At 34.1% G+C, this 22,859-nt stretch overlaps 1 pseudogene; it reads right to left on the reverse strand.

The window, feature by feature from the left end:
* Window positions 1-15,677, reverse strand: part of LOC149579483 (putative beta-1,3-galactosyltransferase 8) — a 51,590-nt pseudogene extending 35,913 nt beyond the window's left edge.
* Window positions 15,678-22,859: the final 7,182 nt, after the last annotated feature.

The raw sequence follows: 22,859 nt of genomic DNA on the forward strand, positions 1-22,859 counted from the left end.
TACATCTACTGCAATACATGGTACACTATTGAGTCTACTGGATTGGTAGAACCTATGGGCAATTACTCTAATAGAAAATTCAACTAGAGGATCCTGTATGGTGTGAATTGTCATTCCTCTCTTATTCCACTAAGAACCAGTGTTCTTTTCATTAACCTCCTTTGATTCACTTCTCAAGGTTTTGAACTGATCTAGGGTTGGGTACCTTGTTACTCTATGTATGATTTCTTTGGTTAATTTGATGGGAATATCTTCTAACCATAGATTACCACCATGAATTCTGCTCAGCACAAGTCTAACCCATTCTGTCTTGAATACGATGGGAAAGCTCAAAACTCGGGTCAAACCCTTTCTTTCAAAAATTTTGAATTTATCTTTTAAGACTCCATCTATGCACAATTTCTCATAGGCTTTCCTTATTTCCATATCTCCTAGGGCACCTATCTTACAATTGTAGCATTTCCTGATGTCTTGAACCATTACAACTTTTGGGGGTATTTGGGAGAGAGCTCTAGCTAGGTCATTTTTGTATGAAACTTCAAGTATAGGATGAAAATCAAGTTGCTTGACCTCATTTGACACTAACTGGACTTCAAATGACTCTTTGTCCTCAGTTTTCTTGGAACTTGATGCCATTTATGCAAACTAGAGTTTCCTTTTTATGAAATATAAAACTGCGTAGCTCGGCACAAATGAAAAATACCTCAAGATCGATGAAAACACATTGGGAGATGTTGCAATATGCTTGAAATGCTAGATTCTTTGCTATGAAGTTTCTCTACTCTTTTTCTCTTCTTTGATTCTTGATCATGATGAGTAAAACTGATTAAAATCACGATAATATACCCTATTTTCATTGCATTAAATGCTCAACTGCCAACTTGGCATCAATTATCAACTCAATTTTTGTTAGGAGCTCGACATGTGTTGGAGTTTAACTTGGAATCCAAAGATAGCTTGGCAACATCATTTAGATTTTGTTTTGACATCTTGTCTCATGCAAATTTATACTTTGAATAACTTCTTTGTCTTGGGACTGATGTGTGATATAGCTTTGTATATCAGTCCTGTATACTTCTCATGCTTAGTTTGATGAAGTGTGATCACTTGACCCATTGGGTGAAGTGATCCCTCCACTTGATGTGTTGCACTCATCTTTCTTTTTCCAAGTTTTATTCATTTCCCCTCTTATATTTTTGACATCAATCTTTTCTTTGCCCTTATTTTCTTCAGTCTGGGGTTCCTTTGACCTTGTAGGATAGTTTCTGCTAGTATGACCAGTTTGCAGACAACTGAAACCTGTGGTTTGGTTCAACCATCTCTTGTAGTTCCCTTTGAAATGTTTTTTTATGCAGTTTTGGGGCATATGTCCATATTCTTGACAATAATGACAGCTATACCTGGTGTTGTAATCCCAATGATAATGAATTCCATTCCCTTTTGTTTTTGCTGGTTGATTTGATGTCCACATAGGTTTTGATCTGCATTCAGATGCCCTATGTCCATACTTTTTGCAATTATAACAATGTCCATCAAATCTCTAAGTCCTTGTGACATTGGATCTGCAATCTTGTGTCATATGTCCTTGCATGTTACACTTGTGATAGAAACTCTTACTCTTGGGTGTATTTGATTGGTTGAATCTTCTACTCCTGCAAACATTAGTAGTATGCCCCTTCTTATTACAGTAATGACAAGTGGTTTTTGAATCCTTACCTTTGTCACTTCTTTGTTTAGCACTCTTTGATGATTTTCCAACTTCAGTGCTATTGTATCCAAGTCCTAATGTATCATGGGCAGATCTTGGAAATTTTATCAATTGTTCAAAATACTTGATGGCTTCACTTGATCTGTTGAGATTCTCTGCTACCTCTTTTTCTCTGTTCAATTCATTATGTATTTGTTCATTCTACATCTTCAAAGTAGAGATCTCAATATCTTTCACATTGAGTTCATGATGAAGGTTCATCATTTGGCAAGTGTATCCATCTGCATGTTTGAGATCCTTGTCAATTCAATACATTTTTCTTCAAGTCTATTTGCAAGATTTATTTTGTCATTTTCCATCATGACTTTCTCCTCAACTGCTCTTTTCTTTTTTTCAATAATTTCACATATCATTATGGCCTATGATTCATGTTCCATATTGAGAGATATTATCTCCTTTGCTTGAACTTTGTTTTTCTCCATCAATTCTGCTATTGCTGCATCAAACTCTTTAGTGTCTCCATTGGCAAACACTTGTGTGGTATCAACCTCCTTGTAGTGTATATCATTTTCAGCTATGGCTATCTCCTTTCTTCTCTTTAAAGTTTTTCTTAATTCCACTCTTGCTTCCTCTACTTTTTGTAGAGCGAGATGCACATCAATCACCTGGTTTTCAATGATCTTTCCAATTTTGAAAACTTCCATCTTTAGATCTTTTTCTTCAAGCTTTCAAAATTTTCCTTGTAAGAACCTAGGTTCTCTGATACCAATTGTTGGAATATTCAAATATGGAAATAATACTTATGAGGGGGGGGGGGGTGTGAATAAGAAGTATCACACTTTATCCTATAAAACTTTTAAGTGAAAGTAAATTGCATGCATGTAAATACATTAAGTAAACATGAAACTGAGACATGCATCAACAACACATAACACTGGAATTTGGTAACCTAGAAACCCTCCAGGTATAAGAAGGTAAAACTTGGGTGGGGATGATACCCACATAAATTACTGCAGCAATATTGTTCAACCACTTATGATGGTCTGCCCTATTAAAGGCCTACCCTGTTAAAGGCTTTACACTGTATTAATAGTGACCTAGTTAGAGGATTTACAAACACTTTACATGAAGTGTCACCCTGTTAAAGGATTTAATCGCCTATTTAAAGGATCTACGAAATAGCTATTAAGCTAACCTATCACCATAGGATTTTCATTCTAATACAATTGCTAGAAAGTATTAGGTACAATGAACCTGATAGATTACAATCCTTGATTGTTGAATGCAGGCACTTGTTCTACTTTCTCTGATCTTGATCCTTTGTGACCTGATAACCCTTGTTCTAAAAGTAGATTTCCTTATACACCCTTGTATATCTTCTCATATTTTTTACAATGAAATTTCATCTTCCTTATAAAAACATTTAAGGATTTAGGGTCAGGTATGGATCTATGATCCATATTCAATCTCTATTTTTTGCTTATTGTTTGCACTTCTTCCATTGGTTGCATGCTTTCATCATTTTGCTTATTGGCTGCATGTAGATTGCATATGAAAGATAAAAGATTTGATCTTATCATTTAATCCTTTGAGATTTACCTTATGTCAGCTACAAAAACTATTTGCATCATAGTTTCTGTAATTGCAAACTATTATGCTGATATTCTGAGTTACTCACCTCCTAAAGCATTACTGATGCTAAACACAAGTTATTTCTTGGATAACTTGGCACCTAAACAAAACTGGCTTACTTGGAACTTGTTTCATTTTTGTAGTACTCGACATCATCTATGACTCGACACTTGAATATCACTTAGCACTTAAAGTCATTTGGCACTTGAACTTCACTCGATACCTGATCTTCACTTAGCATCTAAAAACTACTCGGCACATGAAGATTACTCGGCACCTGAAAGCTGCTCGACACCTGAAGACTTTCCTAACTCGGCTCATGTTGTGGAATGTGATTAAGTGTGTTGGCACTCAAGTGTCTAAAACCATTATGATGTTAACATAAGATGGAAGTTGTTGATAGAGGGAGAGATTTCAATACAAGGAATTATTTTCTATTTGGTATTTTGTTAGTCATACTGATTAAGTATGGTCAATTTGGTTTTTCGTCAATGCCAAAGAGGGAGATTGTTGAAAATAGATTAATAAAAGTATGATAAATGTGTTTCAATCATTGTTTTTTCATTGATGTCAAACCTACCTAGTTGTTGGTAAGACAATTGCTTATATGATCTAAGTACTATTATTTATTTGATTCATGAAGAGGACTTGATCAAATGAGGTAGCAATAGCACCTACAAGAAAGGTTGAGTTATGATATGAAAAAGAGTACAATAATCAATTAAGACAATGATATTATAGTACATTTATAATCTACTTAAGTTTACAAAGGTTGGTTACACTAATTAAGTTTAGAAGAACAAGTGAAATGAAGTTTGTCTACCAAGCTTAACATTCTGCATAGTAGGTATCGAGAAAAGTTAGTGCAAGCCAAGCATAAAATTAGTTGGAGCTAAGAAAGGTCAATTTCAGTGTAATTCAAGTAAAACTATGTAAGCTAAGTAAAGTTTAGTTGATGTCGAGCACCAATAAACTTTAGTTTGTGTTGAGTGATTTGATAGAGGATGTCGTACAATGCAATATGTGGTGAGCATCAAAAGCTAGTTAATATTGAGTGTCAACATTATGAAAAAAGATCAATAATTTGATGAATCTAAGCTAACAAGTTTCATTTCTTAGATTGTGTGAACCATGTGGAAGATAAGATTGATGAGCATGTGACATAGAATTCATGGTGAACCATTTTGAGGTGAATTCAAACAGGATTGAAGGAGAAGTTTATATAAGGGATTGAAATGAAGTAAGGGGTAGATTCATTGAATCCTACCTAATCTAACCTAACCATAAAATGGATGATGGAGGATGAATGACAAAAGATCTTCATTCTCTATGTATAGAGATGGCTAGCCAGAAGCAAAGATTGTCATGTGTGAGAACCTAAGGAAGACAAGGAGTCTAGTGGATTATTTCATTCAGTGACCTAAGAGAAGAGACTACATTGGCAAGCAAAGAAAGAAGGCTTAAGGGTATGGATGCTTGAAGGGTGAACAAGCTATCAGAGCTAAAGTGTGTGAAAGCCAAGCAGAATGGAGGACAAAAATAGAGATCTATAATTTGAAAGTGTATTGTAAGTTGTTATCAGATCAATTCTTACTATTACTTTATAATCATTGTATCGGTCTAGGGTAAATCCTTTGGATTAAGGTTGACCTAATAGTCATTTGTAAATCCATTAACAAGGTGACATTCATAGTGAATGATCTAAAGTCCTCTAACAAGGCTCACTCCTAATAGGGTGATTGAAATCCTTTAATTAGGTCACATTTAATAGTCTGTATTATAACCTTTAACAGGGTTGGCTTTTCATAGGGCATCACTTCATAAGAGTGAGAATGAGTAACTAATGGTTCTTCCCAAATTGGGTTTTCATGTTAAATCATTGTGTCAAATGTGCCATTGAATCTGTTATGTTTCATTTTTTCATTTCTGCAAAGTTGATTTGATAGTAACCTACAAGTTTAAGTGATTGCATAATCTAATGGATGAATGCACGATGAAAATTTTTTATGGGTTCACTATGGTGTGAAAATTTTTAATTGCACATGGGTAAAAGTACAAAGTTGTGTCACCTTTCAGGCCAACTTATCAGAATGACTAAATTTGAGTATTTCTATCTAAAAATCAATTTTTTTGAAACACATGATCTTTATTAACTTATTCTAGCTAAGTTATATATGGTCTAACACTTTTTCAATTGGAAATGTCTACTAAATGCATGTTTTATATTAGTTAGTAGCCAATTACTAAAGAAATAAAATTATTTTAGAAAATTGATATTTCAATAACTCTTACTATTTTTTATTATATTTTTTAAATAAGATATAAACACCATTTTATAGAGCTCAAAGTCATGAATATTCTCATATAGAGTTCATAGTGTTTTAATTAGATATAGTATATTATAATTAAAAAATTCTACAAGTATGTATTTTAACACTTGAGAAGATGTCGATTTTGAGAAAGCAAAAAATATTGAATCGTATCAAAAAAAATTTAAAAAAATATGACGTTCTAGAGAGAGTCCTCTTCGAGAATATATAATTTTTCTTTTGGTTGGAGTAAATTTATTCAAAAAAATATGGTGGGAGATGAAAACTATCAATTTGAATAAGTTGAAATTTGAATTGTTATCAAAGAGAATATATAAGTCTAAAGCCTATTTTTATTTTTGATTGTTCTAGCTACATACATTATCTATAACATAATTTGAAATCAAAAGGAACTAAGTTTATTTCCATGTCATTTTGTGGTGGGAAATAGACCCATAATTTCTAATGTTTCTCAGCAACTAAAAAGTTATCTTTAAAAATAAGAAAATATATCATTTCTTATCCCAAATAATTATTAAAAATTATAATCCTATTCTTCATCCATTTCTACACATTTCATTAGTTTACTTCATTTTGAAATTCTAAATAATAATAGCAATTTTATGTCATTCAAGGTGAACAATTAAATAATTTTGTTAGCCTTTTCCTTTGTAAAAGGGTGACATGGGTTTGTGCTTTTACCCACATCTAGACCTTGGATAACTAATTTACCCCCCTCTTAGTTATTCTAAATAATTCTAACAATATCTTTTGATACCAACCCTACATGGTCAACTTTAAAAATGTCCTGGAAACGTGTTTTTGGCATGTTCTTGTGTTTTTTTTTTACTTCAGACATGTAGCTGACGACTTTTTTCTCACCCAAATTTGATGAAATGAAAAGGTTTTCTTAAGAATGTTCTTAGATTTCTATAGATGTAATGTTTGTAAAATTACAAGTTTGATAAGTAATTATTATTTATTTTCTAATGGAATTGCATATAAACTACTAACTGGCACACTAATAGAAAAACAACTATAACTTTCAAACGACACAACATTTTTGAAATCCAAAAGATGCATCACATTGTATGCTTCTTCTACTATAAGGGGAAAAAAGGAAAAATTAAATTTTATAGAGTTTTGAATTAGTTAAGGTGGTCAAACACGAGATTTTTTAAATTCCAAAAATAATATAGTAGATAATTCATAATTAATTAATTATTTAGAATAAAAATACCCAAAAATATGCATCACATTTGAGCTTGAGTCTACTTATTATATCTAGAACCTTATCAAAAAAATATTATCACTTGAGTTTGGTAAGGGTGGTCAGACATACATCTACTTCTTATTTTTTTCCTAAAATGTTTGTATTATTGCATTAAAATTTAAAGTTTTGACCAATCAATTTTTTACTTTTTTTTATAAGGCCTAGTATTTAAGAAACTAAATGAAATTTATTAGAGACTCTTTTCTCTCATTGTTTAGATAGAAAGTCTATAAAAAGTTGAAAATTATAGGTCAAGTTGGCATGACCTTGATTTTCTGATTTTTCATTGCCACTTAAGGGCATAGTTTGATTGACAATGATCCTGCACATAACCTTTTCCATTTTTAAGAGTGTTGTTACTCGACACATCTAAGGCTAGAGTGGGTGAAGGGGTTTCACCACTTAGTCTATCTTGTGCATCAGTGCTAGAGACAAAAATAGTAGCACTTGGCATGATTTGTACTATAGGGGCTTGCACCTATTGTGCAGATATTGAATCTAAAGTAGCAGGGGGAGTGTGAACTATCACGCTCAGCTCTATCTATGAAATATCTATTCTATCATCTTTCTTCTCTTTTTCTTTTGGTTTTGTCTCTTTGTTTCCCTCTTCTAGAGGTCTTTAGACTTCTAGTTCTTATTGACTTGTAGTAGATTGATCTACTTTTGATTCTTTGTTTTTCTCTTTTTGCTCATCTAAAGCCTTTGTTTCCTCTTTATTATTTTCCATCTCCTTGACACCTGTATGAATTTGAGCAGTAGGTTTTACAACTACAGCTTTTTTTTCTCCTATTTTACGATAATCCCTTATTTTTTGTATTATAGGAGTGTTAGTTGTGGTTGAACAAATAGGGGATAAGTTACCCTTTTCCTATGAGCTTGGCACACTTGTGTCTTCTTCATTTGTATGAACATCTTCAAACATTACTGTATCTTTCTTTACTCTCCTGACCTTTCACCTTATGACTTCTTCAAGTGTATCAAGGTCATTATATCTATCTTGTACATTATCTAGTTATGCATCTCCAACACCCTTACTATTATCACTATTAACCTTATTGGTTTCTCTACTAGTAGTCAATCCAAAAATAATTTTCCACAACAATTCACTTTTTTTACAACATCTTCAATTTTATGTTGCAAGACCATAAAAGATATATATTTAGCAACAAATCTATTTCTATAATTCTCCAAAACTTTTGTAATTTTCTTATTTGTTAGCTCAGGCATAGTATTGGATAATTCCCCTTCTCTAATCTACCTCTCAGTCTTTATTGCATGTTTCCACTTGGCATCAACTTTACTATACCATTCATTAGGAATATTATTTCCTATCTCTATAGGTGTGGTCTTAAACTTCACCATCATCCACAACATGGTTTCTTCTACCCTATACTTTTCAGCTGCCCTAAGGTTCCATACTTTTCTATTTTCTTTGCATCTTCCTCTATACTCAACTTTATAAATGTTTCTTTGTTGACCTTTGGTGGTAGATAATTTTCTCCTTGTTTCACTAGAACCTTCTCTTGGTTTTATAATTCTTGCAACACTCTTTTGCAATGGTGGTTCAACACCTACTATATTAGTTGCCCAAGTTCTTAGTTTTATTTATGGAGAAGGATAGAGGATCTTAGATATTACCTTCTTTAAAACTTTCTTCACCTTAAGTTCAATGATTTTGACTATCTTAGCCTTCTTTTTTGGCTAGGGAACAAGAGCTAGAGCTTTACCCTTCTTTTTTGCATTTTCTTCCTCTTCCTCTACATCATCTTCACTTTCTTGATCTCCACCAATACCTTGAGTAATCACTAAAGGTCCTTCACCTTCATCCTATGTTCCTAGTTTCTCTTCTAGGTCTTTAATCATTTTCTTCCTTTTCTTGTTAGTTGAAGGAATCTTAATATCTACTGTTATTTTTGCTTTAGCTTATTCATATTTTCCAAAGGGCTCAACCTTTGTATAAATTTTCTTAGTAAGAAGTGGAATGATTTCTACATTCATGTCATCAATGTTAATCTCATACCCAAATGGTTTAAGCTAGGCTACCCTCTGCTTAATTGCTTGTACATAAGTGTAATCAATATCAACTAAAAAATATACATCATTATAGTATTTATGTACCAAAGATGTAGGAATCCTTGTTCTTCTCCTCATTTTATGTTTAAATTCATCAAAATATCCATCTAACACATTCTTAAAATTGTCTCTCATATTTACAATGTACTCAATTATTTGGCTATTAGCAGGTTTTCTTTGCTCCCATAGAACATTAAATAAAATATATATTATCAATGATCCAAACTTAGATATTTAATTCTTTTCCTTCTTGATCAAAAAAATGTTCTCAACCAATAGAAACCATTGGAGCTCATAAATGTCATATTCATGGTCCTTCATCACAATCTTTCAAGCTTGATCCATTGCCTAATAAAATTCAATTGGCTTGACTAGTAAAATTTATGTACAATTTCTCTCACAACAAAGTCTATCAATGGAATAGTTACGTTTGAAATCAGCATGCCACATCCATTCCAATTGGTCTTTGTTTTTTCCTCAACTGTGTCCTTTCTCTAACATCTCATAGTTTTCTTCTTGTCAAATGTTTGATACCCTATTATAGCATGAATAATCTTCTTAATGAATTTTACTGGCCCATTCTCTAGCCATAACTTCATATCATGAATTTGTCTCAACACTGATTTAATTCATTCAATCTCAAAATTTCTAGGAAAATCCAAGGCTCGTGTCAACCCTTTCCTCTCTACAATGTTAAGCACATCATTCAATACTCCTTCATCAGACAACTTCTGATATCCCAATCAAATTTCATTGTCTCCCACTTCACTGATCTTACATATGTAATAGCTCCATACATTATGTATCATGATAACCCTAGGTGGTATTGATGATAATGCACCTGTTCAATCTCCTTTCATAGAAATTTTAGGAATAATATGGTATTTAGGTGGTGGACACATGCACTCTTTACCAATTGAACATTACTAACCTCTTTTCTTTGATTTATTACTATTGCTGATGATCCAGATACCATTCTCATGTTTAGGGTTTTGAAGTTTTCTTCTTGAGTAGCTTGGCACAATTGAGAATCAATGCTCATTCACTTTTCAACAAAAAATTCATTTGTTATCATTTTTAAAATAACTTTACAAATTACTCAAATCACTTCAGACTCTCATAATCTAAATAGAAAGTGTGTAAAAAGCTTTAAATTTTTTAGTATATATCTTAATTCATTCAAATTAGGACACTCATACATGCTATATACTCTATTACATAGAATCTAACTATCTCGATCGATATAACATCTTTTAACTTGGTCTCCACTATACAACTTGGTCAATACCATTTAGCTCAACCAATACATCAGCTCAGTCATTGTAGGAATTCAAACCATACGGTAATGCTCAGTCAATACAAACAATATTAGTGATGCTCGACACTCAATAGTGTAATTGATTTGATTTCTTAGTTCTTTCCACAAATCTATTATAATGAATCTTATCTTATACAAATATGAACTTAGGATCAATTCATGTTAGGAACTAATGTAAGATATGTCATTATAAATGTGGAGCTCCTTACATACCTTACTTGATCAATTTGATGTAGTGTGATCACCTTCTCCATTGGATTGGGTGACCTCAACTTTACTTTTTCCATCGCTTCTACCTTCTACTTTCTTCTTCAAGGTTTGATTCATATCCTTCTTTGTTTGTTCTACATCTACTTTTACTTTTCCCCTGTTGTGTTTAATGTTTGGTGCGTGTGCTCGGATTATGCACTTCATGGTCACATGACCAATTTTGTGACAACTAAAACAAATTATACTTTCATTCAACCATTTCTTGTGATTGTCTCTAAAATGTTTTCTTATGTATTTTTCTAGAATGTGTCCATATTCTCCACAATAATGACAATTATACCATGTATTGTAATCCCAACTATAACAATTACCTTTCTTAGGTGCATTTTCTTGCCTTTTGGTTGTCTAATTAGATTTTGCCTATGTTTTGGATTCTTGTACTCCATGTCCATAGTTTTGGAAATTTTAGCAATAACCCTTAAATCTAGGTGCAATAGGTGTATTTCTAACCTTTGATCTGCATTCATGTGCTTGATGACCTTTCTTCTTGCAATTAAAATAGTTACGAGTAAACTTAGGTTTAGGGTTTTTCTTACCAATCTTACTTTTGCAAATGTTTGTTGTGTGTCCCAACTTGCCTCAATGATGACATGTAGGTTTTCATTTTGGTTCCAAATTTATTTTCTCTCCACTCTTGGATGATTCTCCTTCTTCAGTAGATGAGTAGTCCTTGATATGTCCTAATGCAGAGGTATCACTAGATGACCATGGTGATCCCATCAGTTATTCAAATAATCTTATAGCTTCATTAGGTTTTTTCATCCTCTCCAAGAGTTCTTTCTTAGATCTTAACTCATTCCTCAGTTGGTCACTTTTTGATCTCACATTTGTAAGCTTCATGTCTTTTTCATTCAGTTCTTGATTTGCAAACCATAGTTGATTCATCATGTCTAGCTAAGTGTTTGTAATATTTTTCACATATGATGACCTTTCTTCAAGTCTGATAGTAACTTTTATTTTGTCTTCTTTAGCCACAACTTTGTCTTCTTCAACTTTCTTCTTTTTTTCAGTCCCTTCACATAGCCTTATTGATTGGATTTCATGTTCTCTCTTCAATTATTTGATTTCTTCACTCATAATGTTGATATTTTCCAATAGATCTTCTACAGTTGCATCACTTTCACTAGAACATCCATTGTCAAACATTCTTTTGGTATCTATGTCTTGATAAAGTGTCATTCTACTAGATAGCCATCTCTCTTCTTTTCCTTAAGGATTTCCTTTGTTCCTCTCATGTTGCTTCAATTTTTTGTAGTATGAGTTAGACGTCAATCATCTAATTTTTAGTACTCTTTCCCAATTTGTAAGTCTCCATCTCCAAGATCTCAAGTCTCATGTGGTTAATCTCCTTTTAAGAGAAAAAAATATTTAACACCAATTGTTTGAAGTTTATTTGGAAGGTGAGATACTGGTAGCAGGGGGGGTGAATCAAGATCAATAAAACTTTAATCCTTCAAAAACACTTACATTCACCACTTAATCCATCTTATATCTAGATAATGCATAACATAACCTTAAAATTCAAATGCTGAAATATATCTAACCATGTATCACATCCATCAACATGAAAATTTAAAAACATAACACAAGAGATTTTGGTTACCAAAAAACCTTCCAAGGTGAAGGTAAAACTGGGGTGGGGATGACATCTACAAATCTTCACTACTATAGTATAAAACATTTCTTGTTAGGGCTACAAATTTGATCACTTTTGATCATCTACCCTCTGAGGGGTCTACCCTATTAAGAGCTTTAAAATACAACTATGTCTACATTGATTAAAGGATTTAAAACTCATAATGAAGAAAGCACTCTGTTAAGAGATTTACATAGGCCTATTGGAACCACTCAGTTAAGAGATTTACCCTAATTCACATGCCAAAATGATTCAGTGCTTGATCCTTCAATCTGCACTTATAATCTTGAATAAGAATATTCTCTTTCCACTCTTTGATATGATCTCCTATCAGATATATCTTTACTCTTCTCTTTAATGCTTCACTTGGTCTCTATATTCTATTACTTCACAACTTCACTTGTACCCTCCAAAACCTAACTCCTTCACATAAGAATTCACAAAACTTTATAACCTTGTCAAATAGGGTTTGGATCTATCTCTAAATAGACACCTATAGAGTCTTCCATAATAAGATCAATGATCTAGATGTTTTCCCTTTCTCCTCTTCATTTGATTGGTTATCTTTCCTTCATAAGGATCGATAATCTACATGAAAACATGTAACAAAATTTGTAGCAAACTCTACAATCATTAAATGTCATTTACATGTTGGATCAAAATAGTTTAGCTCAACGTTTGTGTCTTATAACACCTTCTTATTTAAACTCTGTTACTCACTACATACTCTCTCTAATGCTCAGTCATATCTATTCTTCCTACTAACACTCAGTCCTAACTATCTCAACACCTTCTATATGACTTGGCATCCACTTGCTCTACTTTTCTCGATATTAACTGAACTTAGCTTCGATAGGAATACTTGGTGACCATATACTTTCTCATCTCCTATAGAGCTCAACATATACAAGATTATTTAAAACTCTTAAAAAATACATGACTTGGTCTATATAGAGTGACGCAAATGTAGTGATGACCAACCAACTCTTCCTTCTATATGACTAAGTGTTTGACACTAATAGATAACAAAAATAGAGAGATCATAGTATTTATTATGTCTATTTAAAATCATGTCACAAATCTTACTCTCAATCCTTGTGCCTTAGCACTTCACATAGCTAAGTCTTTTTCTACCATCAATGTGAAAAATATAATAAATTATGGTGACATGCTACACATATAGCCTTGGTTGAGTAGAGAACTTTCCAACTCATCTCCACAAATACCTAACATCAATATTATTAACCACCTTGGGAAATAATGGGTGAATATATGGTGTAGGATTCACAGAACAAAGATTAAAAAAAAAAATATATGGGAAGTAATTTTTGGCTGAAAAAAATTAAACTCATTATTAATGCATTTATTGATCTTGAAACTCAACAAAGGCTTAGTCAAGTTATATCTTTAAATAATATTCTTAGAAAATGAACCCTGATGACTTGATAGCTTAGCAATCCACCTGTCAAATTTGATATTCCTATTACATGGCATGATATTTTTTATTATAATTTAAAATTATTAAACTTAACTCTTGTGTGCACTCCATTTGAGGCACCATCTTCCACTCCTCGTAGTTCAATCCCCACATGGCCAAATAGTCAGCAACTTTATTCCCTTCTCTGAGGGTTTTTTTCATAATAAATTTTGTAAAGGATAAGATCTGTCTTCAATAATCATTTATAATCAAGGAAATTCTCCAAAGGAAATTAACTTTTTTTAGAAGTAAATCAATCATTAGCTTTGAGTCTCCTTCGAGCTTAATGTTATCCACTTCTAGGTCCTATAGAGTTTTAATGCCAAACCACATTGCAATAGCCTCAGCATAGTTGTTAGACTTTATTCCCACCAACTTTGTAAAGCCAGGATCATTTCACCTTTCCAATCTATGGTAATTTCTCTAGGATTACCTTTAGATCATCCTTCCATATTAAATTTAATCCATCACCTTTCAAGAAAAATCCAGTAGCACTTTTTCCTTTTCCTTTTACCTTTTGTTGATTTGATGTTTTGAAGGTCAAAGTGATTACTAGTTTGATTAGTTTCAGTGGGTGTCTATTTATGTTTAATTTGGTGATTATTAATTTTACCCTCCCCCCTCCCACCCTCTATAATCATTCCTATATTAAAATTTGAATAAGATATTTGGTGCCTAGATATGGATAGCTTAAGAACTAAGGGAAAATATCTTAAAGATGTGTAGGAAGGAGTCACCTAAGTTTACAAAGGACAACTTTAACACATGGAAATCAAAATGAGGTTGCATTTATCATGTCTTATAGACACAATAGTGGTACATACCTTACTAAAAAGTACACACAACCTACTAGAACTTGTAGCGTAGATGATAAAAGAGAAATGATGATCCAAAACTCGATTATGATAGAGATTGCAAGTGCTTTGTCTTATGGGTGATATATTGATATCAAGGACATGGATAATAGAAAATATAGGTAAGGCAAACTATTGAAAGTATATGGAGGTGATTCTTATATAGAAAAAGATAAAGTTGATAGTCTCAACAGAAAATATGATGAAATGAAAATGTAGGAAGGTGAAAACATTGCACAATACAGTTCAAGGCTAAAGAATGTCATTTCTATAATCATAGGGGCTAGAGGAAAAATTGAAGTGGATGAAGTTGTACTTAAAATATTGAGAACTCTCACAATACAATATGTGATTACTATTAGAGTAATTATTTGTTTTCACTTATTAATTAAATTACATTGATTTAATTAAATAAGTTGCCTATTACTCTAGTTTTCTTAAGCTATTTCTTCGGTGCATATAATTAATATTTTATATTAATTATAATGTGCAACCTAGCTTTTTTAGGCTTTAGGCTTTCATTCACCTCTAAGGTTGAACTCTTGTAATTCTTTTTTAATATATCTTGGAATATAGTTTTGATCTCCCTTCGTTGAGATTTTTCAAGCTCTGCTTTTTCTTTCTCTAGATTCTCTTCAACACAGGTTATTTTCTTGCAGGTGTTCTTGGCAATCTATGAAGTTGGTTTTCACAACTTCTATATGTTATCATAACCACCCTACTACATTGCCTAGTCTAGAGATCTTGAAGTCATGATTTGAAGAAGAAAAACCCAACTTTTCATTGTTGTTTTTCTTCAATCTGGAGGAGGCGCATTTTTTTGGGGCACTTTGGGCAAAAAAGGATGCCACCATCATGCTCTGAAGGCTTGGTACAATAAAAAATCATATAAAATTTTTGATTTTTGGTCACTGTAGCTTTTGGAAAAAAACTCTTGGCCTCCTCGAAGGCCATACAGATGAGAAAATAATTTAAAAATAAAAAATAAAAAAATATTAAAATAACCGATGAAAAATAGTTTTTCAGCACGCAATTGACTTGTCAATGCCATCGAAGGCCTTTTTGGCACTGCTGATAGCCTTTCCAAATCTCCAATAGTGGCGGTTTTTATCGGCCATCAACGACATTGTTTCACTAGGCCACCACTACCATGCCATGGGGTTTCTATTGCCTCACCTCCACCAATAGTTTGACTTGCTACCTCTGTTGACCGCCAAGCTTTGCGCTACCCCTACAGCCACCATAGTGCTACCCTATGATGGCCACTCTATAACACACCCATGTGATACAGTAGGCACTTGCGATGTGTCATAGGTGCCACATTAGCACTTGCCACATGTTAGGTTCCATGTCGGCACCTGCCACATGTCAGGCACAACGTCACCTATCTCTGTGCCCAATGCCATGTGGTAGTATTTTTTTCTATTGTGGCCTGCAAGCCATCAAATTTATTTTCGTGAAATGTTGACATTAACATGATGTCAGCACCACATCAGCCCCTACATGCCCTTCAGGTCCTTTTTTGACCTACTGTCAATTTTTTGGCCGTAACTTGAGCATATAGAGGTGTTTTTTAGATCCAAAAGAAGCATCAAAATGCTAGTACTAAGACAGAGATAGTGGTGCAAGATTTTTTTGGTTTTGATGCAATTTTTTTGCCTACTTTGGTAGTCAAAGTTGGATGTTTAATATGTCACTCCGGAGGGCATATCTTGAGCGTCCCATCTCTTCTTTTTGAAAATGTTATATTTTTGGAAAGATGGTTCTGTCTACTTTTCAAAAATGCTATAATTTTTTCTAGATTCTACTCCATGCTCTTTCTATCATTTTTTTTTCCTTTTTGTACTATGGTGGATATCTTGGATGTTTCAGGTCTGAGGATCATTTTCATGGCATGGGATCTCTTCTTTTGGGTTGTACTTGTTGAGATAATGGGTGTTGCACACATTGCATAATATTGTTATATTTTATTATTTTATTATGTAATGTTGTGCCTAGATGGACGTGCAACATGTAAAGATTCCCATGGAATATTCTTGATGAGTTGTATTGTAACATTGTGAAAATATTTTATGTAATTATTTAATATTGGGGAAAAGAATTAAATGCCCAATATTAAATGTGGGGTTAGTGGGTTAGGTAGCACATGGTTTATGTAATACCACTTGGTGGTTTTGTGGGACTTGCTACTATATAAGTAGCCACAAAGGGTAGTTGTTGTAGAGTAAGAGTGAGAAAGGCAAGAGTCGAGTGGGACAAGGCTTGATAGGTTAGCTAAGAGAGCATTTGTGAAGGTTGAAAGCATGGCATGGGATGTGTGGATTCATGCTTGTTCACATAGTTTTCTCGATTGTGGCTATGGCCATGAAGGCTTCCATGGTTGTATGGCAATGGTATTTTTGCTGAATAATACATGGTGATGGATGCTTTTGGAGGCTGGGTTTTTCCCTCAATAAGGGTTTCCCAGGGTATATCTTGTGTCACAATTTTGTGGGTATGTTGTCTATTCTCTTGCATGTGGATTTACTTCCATTTTTATTTTAGATCTATTATGGGTTATGTGGAAACGGTTATATTCTTTATTGCCAAGTTTCCTTACAAGTGGTATCAAAGCTATGGTTTTATTATTGTAACCCTAGATTGAATCCATGGGAATGCATGAGAGGATAATAGAAAGGGCAAGATATATGAATGATTTATTGCAAATCTGAGGGTTTTGGATTTGCTATTATGATGGGATGTTAAAATGTTTGGGCATGAGAAATTGTTGGACAAAAGAGTTTTTCGGATGTTTCATTTAAAATGAGGGTTTTAGGGGGTAGCATGCAAAAATGACCTCCTGGGTAAAAACAGACCTCACCACTGGATCCGGGTCAACATTTCCATTAATTTTGATATATAATATGCCCTAGTTTGGCCATGTTCAGAGGAAATGAAAGAGTTTTTTAGTTTCAGCCCATGATGGCTGTCAAATTTAATCCCGTCGGAATTTTCGTCATTGAAAAAATAAAAAATGAAAAATCGTACTAAAAATGGTAAAAAGTCTGTCTTAGTAAAACGGCCATAACTTTCTCTCAGAATATCGGATTTCAGAGTTCTTATAGGCGTTGGAAAGTTAATTCATAGCACTACAAGATGGTGTAGGTTTGGTTCTATGATTTTGATATTTTATCAAGTTTTGAAAGCCCTAAAGTTAGATGTTATTTATTTTGAGCATGGATTAGGGCATAACTTGGGCATACGGAGTTGGATTTTAGACTTCAAGTAGTCAACGGAAAGCTCTTGGAGAGCTCTAAAAATTGGTTCAGATTTGGTGTAGATTTAGCATAATTTATTTGTTGATATATTGATCTGAATAGTTTATAGATATATTTTGACTATGGTAACATTGTGAGTTTATAGCATTGGAAATTTATGATTTGATGTCATTATATACTCAGTTCATATTTTAGATTGGTCTCATAATGATATGGTTATCAGTGTTTGGTTTGGATATGCATGATGACTTGTTGGATCTATAAGTTGTTCAGTGTTGTAAGCGGTCTATACTTACAGGTTGCATTTATAGCTTGGTTATGGGTTGTCTTTGCCCATTGATCTTTCATTATTGATGCATATTCAGATTGGTGGCTTGGATTTGGGTTGTCTATGCCCTAAGTCACATGATTTTATCTTCATGTAAAAGGGATGAGATGTTGTTACCAAGTACAGTTATGGTGGAGGATTGTGGTTGACTATTTTATGCTGACAGATTGGACACTTTGAGAGCCAGATGCTTGGTTCATGGATGTGATCATGGTCTCATAGATTTTGACATGACATGATTGGTTATACAGGTACATCCTTGATGTTCATTAGCTTGGATTTCTAATTTGGTTATGGTGGTATATCTTCTTGGTTGAGGATCATGGTTATTTGGTTTCTTTTGAGGAGCTCATGATGTGCACTTTGAGTTCTTTGATGGTTTGATGTCTTGGTTGATTCTCATGGTTAGAGGATGGGTTTTCATCATGATGTCATGGATAGCTTGGATACACGGTTTAGTGGGAGCTTGTGATAGTGATGGGGTGACAGTGCAGGATTAGTTCCTGGTTTGGTTTATATCTTCTTGGTTTGGAGAGGATGGATTTTATGATGTCATAGGTGACTTGGTACCACAGTTGAGTGGGAGTTGTTGGCATTGATATATTTATTGAGTGTTTACAGATGTTGGAGGTTTGTCTTAGATCCTATTGCTGTAGAAGGGTCTTTGACATTTGCATGGTGCACTTGTTATCTTCATGGTGTGTGAAGATGGTTAGATCTTGAGGACTCATGGAGTTCTTGGTTATCTTCATGGTGTGTGGAGATGGTTCTTCCTAGTATGTGGAGATGGTTTTCTTCATGGTGTGTGGAGATGGTTACATCTTGAGGACTCACATGGTTCTTGGAAAAGGTGTGGTTTATATTTTTTTTATTTGGCATGTTATCCTTGGTATGAGGATGGTTTCATTATTATGTCATGGTATACTCTTGATACGCATTTAGAGTTGTGACAAGTTATGATATATTCATATAGAGCATGTTATCTCTTTAGTTGAGATGGTAAGATCATGTTGTCATGTTTATGTTCCTGAGACCATGGTTGGAACTTTGACATTGATCTTGGTTTAGTTTCTTGGTATTGAGTACACTGATCATAAGCTGGATACTTCATGATATTGCTATGTTGCATTTGGAGTTGGCATGGATTGATTGGTTACAGGTGCTCATGGATACTTAGAGATGGTGGTGATGCTGATTTATCTTGGATTAGAGAAGTATTTGTTGGGACGGTTGATGGTTTCAGCAGGAAGTCCGAGGGGCAGTCACCTAATATGGAGTTGAGAGGAGATCTTTCTTAGATGAGTCTTGGTTGGAGACTTGGGTATCTTGATGAGCATTCTCATTCCCCACTCTTGGTCTACTCAGCGGTTTGCTACTTGAGAGGTATAGCCCATTGTTTCTCTCAGTTGCATTATATTTATGCTTGTCTTTCATGGATATGGATCTTGAGCTATGGTACATGAGTTAGTTCTAGAGGGTTCATTTGAGAGATGGTTTAGCATTGGTTATCTCCATGTGCATATGTTGTTATGCTAGTTGAGTTTAGGAGATGGTTTTACATTGGGCATTTTTCCTTGGATTAGGAATGGTTATTCCTTGGTTTAGGAATGGTTTATTGAGTTTGATCTTCTTGTGAGAGGCTTACATCCATAATTAGTTATATGGTATGGTTTGGGTGTTGTTGAGGCTTCTTGTTGGGGTTTTATGGAGGAGATCATACTTGCACAGTTTACATCTAGAGGTGTGTGTAGAAGGACATGATACAGGTTTGATTTGCATGGTTTCTCTGGTCTTGGTTATCTTCCTGGATGTTCAATTTTGACTACATTGGATTTGAGATTGGTTGGATATTATGATCACTAGTTTGTGCTCATGTATTTCATGTGAGAGATGACATGATTATTTCTTTCTCTTTCCTCTGTTGGTTGTGGAGAATTTGAGAGACTATTGGAGACTTGTTATGAGAGTTATTCTTGTAGGATATTGGATTATGTATTATGGATGTCCTTGATACTACATGGATTCACTTCTTTGAGATGTGTTGAGTGGATTGGTTATAGATTTGACATTATCTTTTGCAGTAGGAGCTTCTTGGTAAATATGTGGCAGGTATTGCTCTTGAGGCTTGTGATTGCAGGTTGCAGATTGGATATGTCGGTGATATGAGATTCACTTGTTATACCTTTGAGGTATGGATTGTTGGATGGGTTTGGCACTTTGTTGTGGTTGCTATTTCAGCTATGGATATTTTGACAACTACGGATACATGTGATTACCTTTGGATCAAGTTTTTTGTGCTTGGAATTTTAGTTGGTATAGGATTTTATGATCTTCTAATGTGACAGGTTGGGTGGCTTTCTCTTTTGGATGGCTTCTATGTATGTCCAGTGGGAGTGTCATAATAGGAGGTGAGATCATTCATGTTTGAGATGCTAAATACTTTGATTTTGTTGTGGGTATCAGGATGGAGCACTTGGTATATTTTGATCCATGATGGTGGATGTGCTGGGAGGGATTGTTCCCTTGTTCATTTATGTGGCTACGGATTGACCCTATGCAATGTATACAACAAGTGGGAGATTGTTGAAATAATGGGTGTTGCACACATTGCATAATATTGTTATATTTTATTATTTTATTATGTAATGTTGTGCCTAGATGGACATGCAACATGTAAAGATTCCCATGGAATATTCTTGATGAGTTGTATTGTAACATTGTGAAAATATTTTATGTAATTATTTAATATTGGGGAAAAGAATTAAATGCCCAATATTAAATGTGGGGTCAGTGGGTTAGGTAGCACATGGTTTTACCACATGGTTTATGTAATACCACTTGGTGGTTTTGTGGGACTTGATACTATATAAGCAGCCACAAAGGGTAGTTGTTGTAGAGTAAGAGTGAGAAAGGCAAGAGTCGAGTGGGACAAGGCTTGATAGGTTAGCCAAGGGAGCATTTGTGAAGGTTGAAAGCATGGCATGGGATGTGTGGATTCATGCTTGTTCACATAGTTTGCTCGGTTGTGGCTATGGCCATGAAGGCTTCCATGGTTGTATGGAAATGGTATTTTTGCTGAATAATACATGGTGATGGATGCTTTTGGAGGCTGGGTTTTTCCCTCAATGAGGGTTTCCCAGGGTATATCTTGTGTCACAATTTTGTGGGTATGTTGTCTATTCTCTTGCATGTGGATTTACTTCCGTATTTATTTTAGATCTATTATGGGTTATGTGGAAATGGTTATATTCTTTATTTCCAAGTTTCCTTACAGTACTATCTATTGTATCAGCTCTTTTCCCTTTCTGATCATTTTTTATATCATTTGTAAGCATTTTTATGCAAACACACTAAGATAAAGTGCCATTTCTTGCCTTTTGGGATCTTTTTCATCACTGTGATTTATTGTACTCACACTATATTATAAAGTGTCATGGGGGGATAGTTGATTTCCATTTAGTGCCCTCTTCCTTTTTCAAACGAGTGTCCCTTACATGAAATTAGCCCTACGATGTGTCATTGATACGTCCCTTTATAGGTGTCTGTACCTCTTTTCCACTCTCGATGTTCATGGTTCTTTATGTTTTGTAGGAGATTTTTGGCCCACTTTCTCAATTTCCTGTCACCTCACCCTGGTTTACATTAAGGGGGCGTTCTTTTATTGTTTCTAATACTTCCTTGGTTCGTTGGAGTAAGCTATGTATTCATTATTTGATCCTATGTACTAGGTGATTACAGTGGCTAGATACATATGCATTTCGGTGAGATGGATCATCTACCATATAGACACTTTTTTCTTCATTTTATTTTAGAGGAGTTTTTATAGATCAACAACTTTTTTTTGATAGAGTTTGCAACTTCTTCATGCTTTAGTGGTTTTCTTCATGATCTCTCTTTGTTGCTATTTTTTGGAACATTCCTCTAGTTGGAGGCTTCTCTAGAGCTTTTCCCACTGGATTTTCTCTATTTCTCCATTTCATGGAGATTTTTTTGTGATTGGGTAGCTCATCAACTCTTGTTTTTGGGACCCATTTTCCTACTTTCATAGTTGTGCTAGGTTAGCTTACCTCCCAAGCTTCACTTAAGGGGGGTGTTAGTGTTGAAATATTCAAATGGGAAGAATACTTCTGAGAGGTGGGGGGGGGGAGGGGGTGGGGGGCTGTGAATCAAAAGTAATACATTTTATCATTTTCAAATCCTTTAAAACAAATAATTGAAAATAAACTATATGCATGTAAACATATCAAATAAATGTGAAGTAAACACATGCATCAACAACACATAACACTAGATTTTGGTAACCCAAAAACCCTCCAGTAATAAGAAGTAGAACTAGGGTGGGGATGATACCCACAAAATCACTATAGTAATAATGGTTTGACCACTTCTGATGGTGTTCCTTGTGAAAGGCCTGCCCTATTAAAGGCTTTACACTATGTCAATAGTGACCTAGTTAAAGGATTTACAAACACTTTACATTAACTGTCACCCTGTTAAAGGATTTTATCACCTCTTCAAAGGATCTACAACCTAGTTGTTAAGCTAACGTATCAACATAGGATTTCCTTTCTAATACAATTTATAGAGAGTATTAGGTATAATAAACCTTATAGCTTACAATCTCAAATTGCTAATTTCAGGCATTGGTTCTGCTCACTCTAATCTTGATCCTCTGAGATCTGATATCTGTTCGTATCCCTTGCTTTGTTCTGATCAACTAGATA

Source organism: Cupressus sempervirens, chromosome 1 (assembly GCF_028749045.1).
Source record: "Cupressus sempervirens isolate cs-2001-9-10 chromosome 1, ASM2874904v1, whole genome shotgun sequence".
NCBI classification, from domain to species: Eukaryota; Viridiplantae; Streptophyta; class Pinopsida; order Cupressales; family Cupressaceae; genus Cupressus; species Cupressus sempervirens.